Source organism: Melanerpes formicivorus, unplaced genomic scaffold (genome assembly GCF_026170545.1).
Source record: "Melanerpes formicivorus ecotype bairdi unplaced genomic scaffold, bMelFor1.0.p_v2 SCAF_932, whole genome shotgun sequence".
Lineage (NCBI taxonomy): Eukaryota > Metazoa > Chordata > Aves > Piciformes > Picidae > Melanerpes > Melanerpes formicivorus.
Genome location: NW_027143284.1, coordinates 33,313 through 45,000, shown reverse-complemented (window position 1 = coordinate 45,000; position 11,688 = coordinate 33,313).

The following is an 11,688-nucleotide window of genomic DNA, read 5'->3' as shown; positions in this document are numbered from 1 at the left end:
AGGAGACAGCGACCCGCGGAAACGGGGCGCGCCCCCGGCACGCCAGGACCTTAGAGCCGGGGCGGCTCGCTCGGCAGCGGGCGGGGGGACGGGCCACAAAGCCGCCCCTCTCAGGCTAGAGGTTTCATTTAGGGAGGAACCCTCGGGGACCCCACCCGGGCAGGTGAGGCCTCACGCGCGGCGCCGCTTTTAGCCCCTTTTAAATTTTGCGACGCCGCCGCCTCGCTCTCGGCTCGGCCAACCCCCGCCACACGCAGCTGCTCGCGGCCGGCACCCGCGGGTACCCGGAACCGAGGACGACACCGGCGCCTCACGCGTTTTAGGACACCTGAAAACTCACGGGGCCACGCAGCAGTCACAAAGCCGGTTGCGGTAGACCGGTCCCCGAACCCTGCCCCAGCGCCGGGGGGGAGGTGGAAAGGGGAGGATGCGGCAAGGCACGCGCCGGGCCGCTAACGCCACGGCTCCCCCCCGCTCGAGCCGCTCGGGGCTGGGGGAACGAGGACGACACCTCACACGCGACGGGAAGCGAAGTGGAAAGGAAGACCGCCCTTGCCCTGCCGGCCGGGGGCCCTTTCCGACGCGACCCGAAAGGCCTCATCGATCAACAAGGACGGAAGGAAAGGAAGCCAGCGGAGGCCCCACGGCCTCGCTCTTCTGGGACAGACACAGCCACGCGCACCCGCCACCGCCCTCGGGAGCAGCCAGCAGGCACGGGGCTCGGCGTGCGGGCAACACGCCGGAGGAGCAAACGGGGCGCCCTCCAGAGATGGGGGGGGGGGGGCAAGCTGCACCGGGCCGCACCGGCTCACAGGGCACCTCTGCCTCCCCGAAATGTGGGCTTGCATTTTCCCTCAAGCTGCACCGAGTTACATCTCCATCACGGGGCGCCCCTCTGGAGCCAGGAGGAAGCCGTGCTGGGGCACCGGCTTGCCCTCCTCCCCCCATGCCGGGCTCCATAGCATACGAGTGGCCAGTCACCGCCGCTGGCTTTTCCCTTAGATGCCGTGCCCCCGCGGGCTGCGGCTTTGGCCATGGGGGGGAACCCCCGTGAAGAGGGTCCAGTGCTGGGAACTCTCTCTGCCCCTTACCGGGCTCTCTCTCGCCGTGCCTGGACGGGCTTGCTTTCCATTCTTGGTGGGACCGACGCCGGCACCACGTCTCCCCGGCTTTCTCTGCCCCCGGGCCCCACCGGGCAAACTTCGCTTCGGGGGTTCCACACTTCGGCAGTGGCCGGCGCCAGCCACTCGTCAACTTTTTCTCTTCTCCCCTCTTTCGTTGCCGAGCCCGGGCTGGGCTCCGGCTCACGGACGAGCGAAACCCATCCAACACCGCTGAGGGTGCGCCAGCGGCCGCTCCAAACCGCCGCGCCTTTGCTCGGCCCCGCGGGTCCCCTCTCTGACCCGGGGGAAAGCCACCGAGAAGCCAGACGGACCCCTGCCCAGCCGCCTGGCGGGTGGCTTGGAGCAGCCGCTCGGCAGCGCTGCCCTGGGAGTGCTCGGCGTCACTCGTTCCCTCATATACGGAACTGGAGGGCCGTCAGCTCCGCGAGCGCACAACCAGCCGACCTCCGCCCAGCGGCAGGTCGCAGAAATCACGCCGGCTTGTACGATGACGTAGGCGGAGGCAGAGCGCAACAGCGACCCCTTGGCGACAAGCGCGATCTCCGCGGAGAGCACGTCTACTCGCCGAGGGAGAGCACGTCTACTCGCCGAGGGAGAGCACGTCTACTCGCCGAGGGAGAGCACGTCTACTCGCCCAGGGAGAGCACGTCTACTCGCCGAGGGAGAGCACGTCTACTCGCCGAGGGAGAGCACGTCTACTCGCCGAGGGAGAGCACGTCTACTCGCCGAGGGAGAGCACGTCTACTCGCCAAGGGAGAGCACGTCTACTCGCCCAGGGAGAGCACGTCTACTCGCCCAGGGAGAGCACGTCTACTCGCCCAGGGAGAGCACGTCTACTCGCCCAGGGAGAGCACGTCTACTCGCCCAGGGAGAGCACGTCTACTCGCCCAGGGAGAGCACGTCTACTCGCCGAGGGAGAGCACGTCTACTCGCCGAGGGAGAGCACGTCTACTCGCCGAGGGAGAGCACGTCTACTCGCCGAGGGAGAGCACGTCTACTCGCCGAGGGAGAGCACGTCTACTCGCCGAGGGAGAGCACGTCTACTCGCCGAGGGAGAGCACGTCTACTCGCCGAGGGAGAGCACGTCTACCTCCCGGCTGAGGGAGAGCACGGGGGGGGGGGGACAAAGACAGGCGGCAGCAGCTTCGGTGAACGTCACCCGGGAGGCGACCGGGGCTGTCCCGGGGCAGTCCCGGGAAGCCGGCGTCCGGCACAGGAAACCGTCAGCTGCCGGACCGGGGCGAATCCCCGCGGCCACGGCAGGGGTGGGGTCTCGAAGACAGCCGGCAGCCGCTTCGGTGAACGTCACCCGGGAGGAGACTGGGGCCCTCCCGGGACCGTCCCGGGAAGACGACGTTCGGCACGAGATCCCGGCCGCGGCCGGACCGGCTCGAAGCCCCGCGGCCCCGGCACGGGGGAGGCCCAAAGACTGGCGGCAGCCGCTTCGCTGAACGTCACCCGGCCGGCGACCGGGGCCGTCCCGGGGCCGTCCCGGGATGCCGGCTTCCGGCACGGGGTCCCGGCCGCGGCCGGAGCGGCTCGAAGCCCCGCGGTCCCGGCAGCAGCCGGAGCCGCTCGCCGTTCGGGCTCCCGGCACCCTACGGATCCGCCGACTCGTTCGCGGGCGGCGGGGGGAGGCAGTGAAGGAGGTGCGGGCAGAAGCGGCAGCGGAGGCGGAGGGGGGGGGGGGGTGCTCGGAGACAGCCGGCAGCCGCTTCGGTGAACGTCACCCGGGAGGCGACCGGGACCGGCCCGGGGCAGTCCCGGGAAGCCGGCGTCCGGCACAGGGAACCGTCAGCTGCCGGACCGGGGCGAATCCCCGCGGCCACGGCAGGGGTGGGGGCTCGAAGACAGCCGGCAGCCGCTTCGGTGAACGTCACCCGGGAGGAGACTGGGGCCCTCCCGGGACCGTCCCGGGAAGACGACGTTCGGCACGAGATCCCGGCCGCGGCCGGACCGGCTCGAAGCCCCGCGGCCCCGGCACGGGGGAGGCCCAAAGACTGGCGGCAGCCGCTTCGCTGAACGTCACCCGGCCGGCGACCGGGGCCGTCCCGGGGCCGTCCCGGGATGCCGGCTTCCGGCACCGGGTCCCGGCCGCGGCCGGAGCGGCTCGAATCCCCGCGGTCCCGGCAGCAGCCGGAGCCGCTCGCCGTTCGGGCTCCCGGCACCCTACGGATCCGCCGACTCGTTCGCGGGCGGCGGGGGGAGGCAGTGAAGGAGGTGCGGGCAGAAGCGGCAGCGGAGGCGGAGGGGGGGGGGGGTGCTCGGAGACAGCCGGCAGCCGCTTCGGTGAACGTCACCCGGGAGGCGACCGGGACCGGCCCGGGAAGCCATCGTCCGGCCCGGGATCCCGGCCGCGGCCGGACCGGCTCGAATCCCCGCGGCCCCGGCACGGGGGAGGCCCAAAGACTGGCGGCAGCCGCTTCGCTGAACGTCACCCGGCCGGCGACCGGGGCCGTCCCGGGGCCGTCCCGGGATGCCGGCTTCCGGCACGGGGTCCCGGCCGCGGCCGGAGCGGCTCGAATCCCCGCGGTCCCGGCAGCAGCCGGAGCCGCTCGCCGTTCGGGCTCCCGGCACCCTACGGATCCGCCGACTCGTTCGCGGGCGGCGGGGGGAGGCAGTGAAGGAGGTGCGGGCAGAAGCGGCAGCGGAGGCGGAGGGGGGGGGGGCTCGAAGACAGCCGGCAGCCGCTTCGGTGAACGTCACCCGGCCGGCGACCGCGGCCGTTCCGGGGCCGTCCCGGGAAGCCTGCGACAGGCACGGGGTCCCGGCCTCGGCCGGACCCGCACTGGGTGCCGCCGCCTCGGGCTCTCGGGACGGTATGGATCCGCCGACTCGTTCGCCGGCAGCGGGGGGAGGCAGTGGAGGGGGTGCGGGGAGAAGCGGCAGCGGAGGCGGAGGCGGGGGGGGGGCTCGAAGACAGCCGGCAGCCGCTTCGGTGAACGTCACCCGGGAGGCGACCGGGACCGGCCCGGGAAGCCATCGTCCGGCCCGGGATCCCGGCCGCGGCCGGACCGGCTCGAATCCCCGCGGCCCCGGCACGGGGGAGGCCCAAAGACTGGCGGCAGCCGCTTCGCTGAACGTCACCCGGCCGGCGACCGGGGCCGTCCCGGGGCCGTCCCGGGATGCCGGCTTCCGGCACGGGGTCCCGGCCGCGGCCGGAGCGGCTCGAATCCCCGCGGTCCCGGCAGCAGCCGGAGCCGCTCGCCGTTCGGGCTCCCGGCACCCTACGGATCCGCCGACTCGTTCGCGGGCGGCGGGGGGAGGCAGTGAAGGAGGTGCGGGCAGAAGCGGCAGCGGAGGCGGAGGGGGGGGGGCTCGAAGACAGCCGGCAGCCGCTTCGGTGAACGTCACCCGGCCGGCGACCGCGGCCGTTCCGGGGCCGTCCCGGGAAGCCTGCGACAGGCACGGGGTCCCGGCCTCGGCCGGACCCGCACTGGGTGCCGCCGCCTCGGGCTCTCGGGACGGTATGGATCCGCCGACTCGTTCGCCGGCAGCGGGGGGAGGCAGTGGAGGGGGTGCGGGGAGAAGCGGCAGCGGAGGCGGAGGCGGGGGGGGGCTCGAAGACAGCCGGCAGCCGCTTCGGTGAACGTCACCCGGGAGGCGACCGGGACCGGCCCGGGAAGCCATCGTCCGGCCCGGGATCCCGGCCGCGGCCGGACCGGCTCGAATCCCCGCGGCCCCGGCACGGGGGAGGCCCAAAGACTGGCGGCAGCCGCTTCGCTGAACGTCACCCGGCCGGCGACCGGGGCCGTCCCGGGGCCGTCCCGGGATGCCGGCTTCCGGCACGGGGTCCCGGCCGCGGCCGGAGCGGCTCGAAGCCCCGCGGTCCCGGCAGCAGCCGGAGCCGCTCGCCGTTCGGGCTCCCGGCACCCTACGGATCCGCCGACTCGTTCGCGGGCGGCGGGGGGAGGCAGTGAAGGAGGTGCGGGCAGAAGCGGCAGCGGAGGCGGAGGGGGGGGGGCTCGAAGACAGCCGGCAGCCGCTTCGGTGAACGTCACCCGGCCGGCGACCGCGGCCGTTCCGGGGCCGTCCCGGGAAGCCTGCGACAGGCACGGGGTCCCGGCCTCGGCCGGACCCGCACTGGGTGCCGCCGCCTCGGGCTCTCGGGACGGTATGGATCCGCCGACTCGTTCGCCGGCAGCGGGGGGAGGCAGTGGAGGGGGTGCGGGGAGAAGCGGCAGCGGAGGCGGAGGCGGGGGGGGGCTCGAAGACAGCCGGCAGCCGCTTCGGTGAACGTCACCCGGGAGGCGACCGGGACCGGCCCGGGAAGCCATCGTCCGGCCCGGGATCCCGGCCGCGGCCGGACCGGCTCGAATCCCCGCGGCCCCGGCACGGGGGAGGCCCAAAGACTGGCGGCAGCCGCTTCGCTGAACGTCACCCGGCCGGCGACCGGGGCCGTCCCGGGGCCGTCCCGGGATGCCGGCTTCCGGCACGGGGTCCCGGCCGCGGCCGGAGCGGCTCGAATCCCCGCGGTCCCGGCAGCAGCCGGAGCCGCTCGCCGTTCGGGCTCCCGGCACCCTACGGATCCGCCGACTCGTTCGCGGGCGGCGGGGGGAGGCAGTGAAGGAGGTGCGGGCAGAAGCGGCAGCGGAGGCGGAGGGGGGGGGGCTCGAAGACAGCCGGCAGCCGCTTCGGTGAACGTCACCCGGCCGGCGACCGCGGCCGTTCCGGGGCCGTCCCGGGAAGCCTGCGACAGGCACGGGGTCCCGGCCTCGGCCGGACCCGCACTGGGTGCCGCCGCCTCGGGCTCTCGGGACGGTATGGATCCGCCGACTCGTTCGCCGGCAGCGGGGGGAGGCAGTGGAGGGGGTGCGGGGAGAAGCGGCAGCGGAGGCGGAGGCGGGGGGGGGCTCGAAGACAGCCGGCAGCCGCTTCGGTGAACGTCACCCGGGAGGCGACCGGGACCGGCCCGGGAAGCCATCGTCCGGCCCGGGATCCCGGCCGCGGCCGGACCGGCTCGAATCCCCGCGGCCCCGGCACGGGGGAGGCCCAAAGACTGGCGGCAGCCGCTTCGCTGAACGTCACCCGGCCGGCGACCGGGGCCGTCCCGGGGCCGTCCCGGGATGCCGGCTTCCGGCACGGGGTCCCGGCCGCGGCCGGAGCGGCTCGAAGCCCCGCGGTCCCGGCAGCAGCCGGAGCCGCTCGCCGTTCGGGCTCCCGGCACCCTACGGATCCGCCGACTCGTTCGCGGGCGGCGGGGGGAGGCAGTGAAGGAGGTGCGGGCAGAAGCGGCAGCGGAGGCGGAGGGGGGGGGGCTCGAAGACAGCCGGCAGCCGCTTCGGTGAACGTCACCCGGCCGGCGACCGCGGCCGTTCCGGGGCCGTCCCGGGAAGCCTGCGACAGGCACGGGGTCCCGGCCTCGGCCGGACCCGCACTGGGTGCCGCCGCCTCGGGCTCTCGGGACGGTATGGATCCGCCGACTCGTTCGCCGGCAGCGGGGGGAGGCAGTGGAGGGGGTGCGGGGAGAAGCGGCAGCGGAGGCGGAGGCGGGGGGGGGCTCGAAGACAGCCGGCAGCCGCTTCGGTGAACGTCACCCGGGAGGCGACCGGGACCGGCCCGGGAAGCCATCGTCCGGCCCGGGATCCCGGCCGCGGCCGGACCGGCTCGAATCCCCGCGGCCCCGGCACGGGGGAGGCCCAAAGACTGGCGGCAGCCGCTTCGCTGAACGTCACCCGGCCGGCGACCGGGGCCGTCCCGGGGCCGTCCCGGGATGCCGGCTTCCGGCACGGGGTCCCGGGCGCGGCCGGAGCGGCTCGAAGCCCCGCGGTCCCGGCAGCAGCCGGAGCCGCTCGCCGTTCGGGCTCCCGGCACCCTACGGATCCGGCGACTCGTTCGCCGGCGGCGGGGGGAGGCAGTGGAGGCGGTGCGGGGAGAAGCGGCAGCGGAGGCGGAGGGGGGGCGGGGGGGACGATAGTGGCGGGGGGCGGGGGGTGCTCGAAGGCAGCCGGCAGCCGGTTCGGTGAACATTCGCCGGGGCGGGGGGGCGACCTGTCCGTGCCCGGGGCAGCCCCGGGAAGCCGGCAGCCAGCACGGGGTCCCGGCAGCACCTGTTCCCTGCCCTGGGACTTGCCGTGCCCGGCGGCCGGTTGCCGGGTGGGGGGAGCGATGAGAGGCGGGGCGCAGCGGCCGGGGCAGCGCCGGGCGGCAGCGGGGGGCTGGGCGGATGGGGTAGGCGTCGAGCGGCAAGCCCTCGGCTGCAGCGAATGTTCGGCGGTGCGGGGGGGGGGGGGGGGGGACGGGACGACACGTTGGGGGCGCCGAGTCCGAGCCACCCCCGGCCCCAGGGGCGGCCGGAGGGGGAGGCCGGTGCCTGTCCCTGGGAGCTGCTGGGCGCCGGATGGCCGAGGGTGCGTCAGAAGCCGCCCGAGCGGTCGAGCAGGTCCTCCAGAAAGGCCTAGGGTGGCTTCGAGGGCCCCGGGAGCAGTCGAGGGAGGCCTCCAGGCAGGTCTGGAGTGGATGGGAGGCCTTCCAAAGCAGACAAGGGAGGCTGCCAGCAGGGCCTAGGCTGGCACTGCAGCCTGTAAATGGTTGGGGGGGGGGCCTCTGGTGCGGCCTGGAGTCTCTGGGTGGCGTCCAGAGAGGTGCAAAAGATCCTCTGGTGCGGCCTGTGGTGGCTGAGAAGCCTGCAGAGCGTGCGGGGGAGGCTTCTGCTGCGGCCTGGGGTGGGTCGGAAGCCTGCAGAGCGTGCGGGAGAGGCTTCCGGTGCGGCCTGGGGTGGCTGAGAAGCCTGCAGAGCGTGCGGGGGAGGCTTCTGTTGGGGCCTGGGGTGGCTGAGAAGCCTGCAGAGCGTGCGGGAGAGGCTTCTGCTGCGGCCTGGGGTGGCTGAGAAGCCTGCAGAGCGTGCGGGGGAGGCTTCTGCTGCGGCCTGGGGTGGCTGAGAAGCCTGCAGAGCGTGCGGGGGAGGCTTCTGCTGCGGCCTGGGGTGGCTGAGAAGCCTGCAGAGCGTGCGGGGGAGGCTTCTGCTGCGGCCTGGGGTGGCTGAGAAGCCTGCAGAGCGTGCGGGGGAGGCTTCTGCTGCGGCCTGGGGTGGCTGAGAAGCCTGCAGAGCGTGCGGGGGAGGCTTCTGCTGCGGCCTGGGGTGGCTGAGAAGCCTGCAGAGCGTGCGGGGGAGGCTTCTGGTGCGGCCTGGGGTGGCTGAGAAGCCTGCAGAGCGTGCGGGGGAGGCTTCTGGTGCGGCCTGGGGTGGCTGAGAAGCCTGCAGAGCGTGCGGGGGAGGCTTCTGGTGCGGCCTGGGGTGGGACGGAAGCCTGCAGAGCGTGCGGGGGAGGCTTCTGGTGCGGCCTGGGGTGGGACGGAAGCCTGCAGAGCGTGCGGGGGAGGCTTCTGGTGCGGCCTGGGGTGGGTCGGAAGCCTGCAGAGCGTGCGGGAGAGGCTTCTGCTGCGGCCTGGGGTGGGTCGGAAGCCTGCAGAGCGTGCGGGAGAGGCTTCTGTTGGGGCCTGGGGTGGCTGAGAAGCCTGCAGAGCGTGCGGGAGAGGCTTCTGCTGCGGCCTGGGGTGGCTGAGAAGCCTGCAGAGCTTGCGGGAGAGGCTTCTGCTGCGGCCTGGGGTGGCTGAGAAGCCTGCAGAGCGTGCGGGAGAGGCTTCTGCTGCGGCCTGGGGTGGCTGAGAAGCCTGCAGAGCGTGCGGGAGAGGCTTCTGCTGCGGCCTGGGGTGGCTGAGAAGCCTGCAGAGCGTGCGGGAGAGGCTTCTGCTGCGGCCTGGGGTGGCTGAGAAGCCTGCAGAGCGTGCGGGAGAGGCTTCTGCTGCGGCCTGGGGTGGCTGAGAAGCCTGCAGGGCGTGCGGGAGAGGCTTCTGCTGCGGCCTGGGGTGGGTGGGAAGCCTGCAGAGCGTGCGGGGGAGGCTTCTGGTGCGGCCTGGGGTGGCTGAGAAGCCTGCAGAGCGTGCGGGGGAGGCTTCTGGTGCGGCCTGGGGTGGCTGAGAAGCCTGAAGAGCGTGCGGGAGAGGCTTCTGGTGCGGCCTGGGGTGGCTGAGAAGCCTGCAGAGCGTGCGGGGGAGGCTTCTGGTGCGGCCTGGGGTGGCTGAGAAGCCTGAAGAGCGTGCGGGAGAGGCTTCTGCTGCGGCCTGGGGTGGCTGAGAAGCCTGCAGAGCGTGCGGGAGAGGCTTCTGCTGCGGCCTGGGGTGGCTGAGAAGCCTGCAGAGCGTGCGGGAGAGGCTTCTGCTGCGGCCTGGGGTGGCTGAGAAGCCTGCAGAGCGTGCGGGAGAGGCTTCTGCTGCGGCCTGGGGTGGCTGAGAAGCCTGCAGGGCGTGCGGGAGAGGCTTCTGCTGCGGCCTGGGGTGGGTGGGAAGCCTGCAGAGCGTGCGGGGGAGGCTTCTGGTGCGGCCTGGGGTGGCTGAGAAGCCTGCAGAGCGTGCGGGGGAGGCTTCTGGTGCGGCCTGGGGTGGCTGAGAAGCCTGAAGAGCGTGCGGGAGAGGCTTCTGGTGCGGCCTGGGGTGGCTGAGAAGCCTGCAGAGCGTGCGGGGGAGGCTTCTGGTGCGGCCTGGGGTGGCTGAGAAGCCTGAAGAGCGTGCGGGAGAGGCTTCTGGTGCGGCCTGGGGTGGCTGAGAAGCCTGCAGAGCGTGCGGGGGAGGCTTCTGGTGCGGCCTGGGGTGGCTGAGAAGCCTGCAGAGCGTGCGGGAGAGGCTTCTGGTGCGGCCTGGGGTGGCTGAGAAGCCTGCAGAGCGTGCGGGAGAGGCTTCTGCTGCGGCCTGGGGTGGCTGAGAAGCCTGCAGAGCGTGCGGGAGAGGCTTCTGCTGCGGCCTGGGGTGGGTCGGAAGCCTGCAGAGCGTGCGGGAGAGGCTTCTGCTGCGGCCTGGGGTGGGTCGGAAGCCTGCAGAGCTTGCGGGGGAGGCTTCTGCTGCGGCCTGGGGTGGGTCGGAAGCCTGCAGAGCATGCGGGGGAGGCTTCTGGTGCGGCCTGGGGTGGGTCGGAAGCCTGCAGAGCATGCGGGGGAGGCTTCTGCTGCGGCCTGGGGTCTCTGGGTGGCCTCTAGAGAGGTGCAAAAGACCCTCTGGGTTGGGCTGGGGTGGCTCTTGGACCCCTGCCACACAGTGGAGAGCGGCCTCCGGCCCGCCACCTGTGTCCCTGTGTGCCTGAGTGCCTGTGTCCCTGTGTCCCTGTGTCCCTGAGTGCCTGAGTGCCTGTGTCCCTGTGTCCCTGTGTCCCTGTGTCCCTGAGTGCCTGAGTGCCTGAGTGCCTGTGTCCCTGTGTCCTTGTGTCCCTGTGTCCCTGTGTCCCTGTGTGCCTGAGTGCCTGTGTCCCTGTGTCCTTGTGTCCCTGTGTCCCTGTGTCCCTGTGTGCCCGAGTGCCTGTGTCCCTGTGTCCCTGTCTGTGTACCTGTGTGCGAGAGTGTCCGGCACGCCACCCAGCGGCGGCGGGCAAGCAGGTAGGCGGGTGGGCGGGCCGGCGAGGGCCAGTGTGAGTTTGGGGGGTGGGAGGGGAGGCGGCAGCTGGAAGCGTCAGAGGAGGGGGCGTGGCTCCGGCTGGCCCCGGGAGCAGGTTCCCGGGACCGGGACCGGCTGGACCCGGCGGGTGGTTGATCCCGGGGCGGGGGGCAGAGGCGGCGGGAAGCGGCAGCTGCGTGTGCGGCGGGGGGGGTGGAGGGCGAACCGCGGCGGGAAGCGGATGCTTCAGAGCAGGTTACGGGGGCGGGGACGGACGACACCACCTGTCCCCGCCCCGGGACGGGCTGGACCCGGCGCCCTGGACCCGGCGCCGTGTACCCGCCGCCGCCCCCGCCGCCGCCCCCCTCCGCCACCCCGGGACCCCGACGTTTTTTGGCGCCCGCGCCTTTTTTTGCTCCCCGCCTGCCCGCGCTGCCCCGGGCCCTCCCCCGGGGCGGGGCGGGAGGGAGGGACGGACGGACGGACGGGTAGCCGGGGATCTCCGAGCGCGCGCCACCAGACCGAGGCGGGTCCCGGCGGCGGCGGCGGCGGCGGCGGCGGCGGCGGCAGCAAGCGACGGCGGGGGGGGCAGGCTAGGGAGAGAGGGGGAGCGGCATGCGGTAGGGCTGGGGGGTTTGTTTCGGGGGGGAGGGGTGGGGGGGGGGTGGCAGCGGTCAGCGAGAGCGGGGAGAGGGGGAGCGGCATGCGGTAGGGCTGGGGTGTTTTTGGGGTGGGGGCGTTGGGGGGATTAGCGGGCGGGCGGGCAGCCGAGCCAAGCGGCAAGCCGGGGGGCGGGCGAGGGCGGCTTTAGGGCCGGAGGAGCGGAGCGCAACCTCCCCCGGGCAGGCTCCAGCGTGGAGAGCAGCAAGTTTTTGGGGACGGGGGACGACGGACGGGAGGGGCAGCGGCGAGAGGCTAGCTGCGGCAAGGGGCACCGGCACGGCCGCCCTAACAGCGCCGCCTCGGTCGCAGGGGTTAGAGAGCAGCCGGGCAGCCCGGGAGGGAAGCGGCAGCCCGCGAAGGGGGGAAGGGGGGGCTCCGCGCAAACCGCTAACGGGAGCCGGGGGGTGTGGGGAGCTGGGGGTGGCAGCAGCGGCAAGAGGCAACGTCGGGAGGGGGGGCTCCGCGCAAACCGGTAACGGGGGCCGGGGGGTGTGGGGGGGGCGGTGGCGGCCGCGGCAAGAGGCAACGGCAGGCGGGG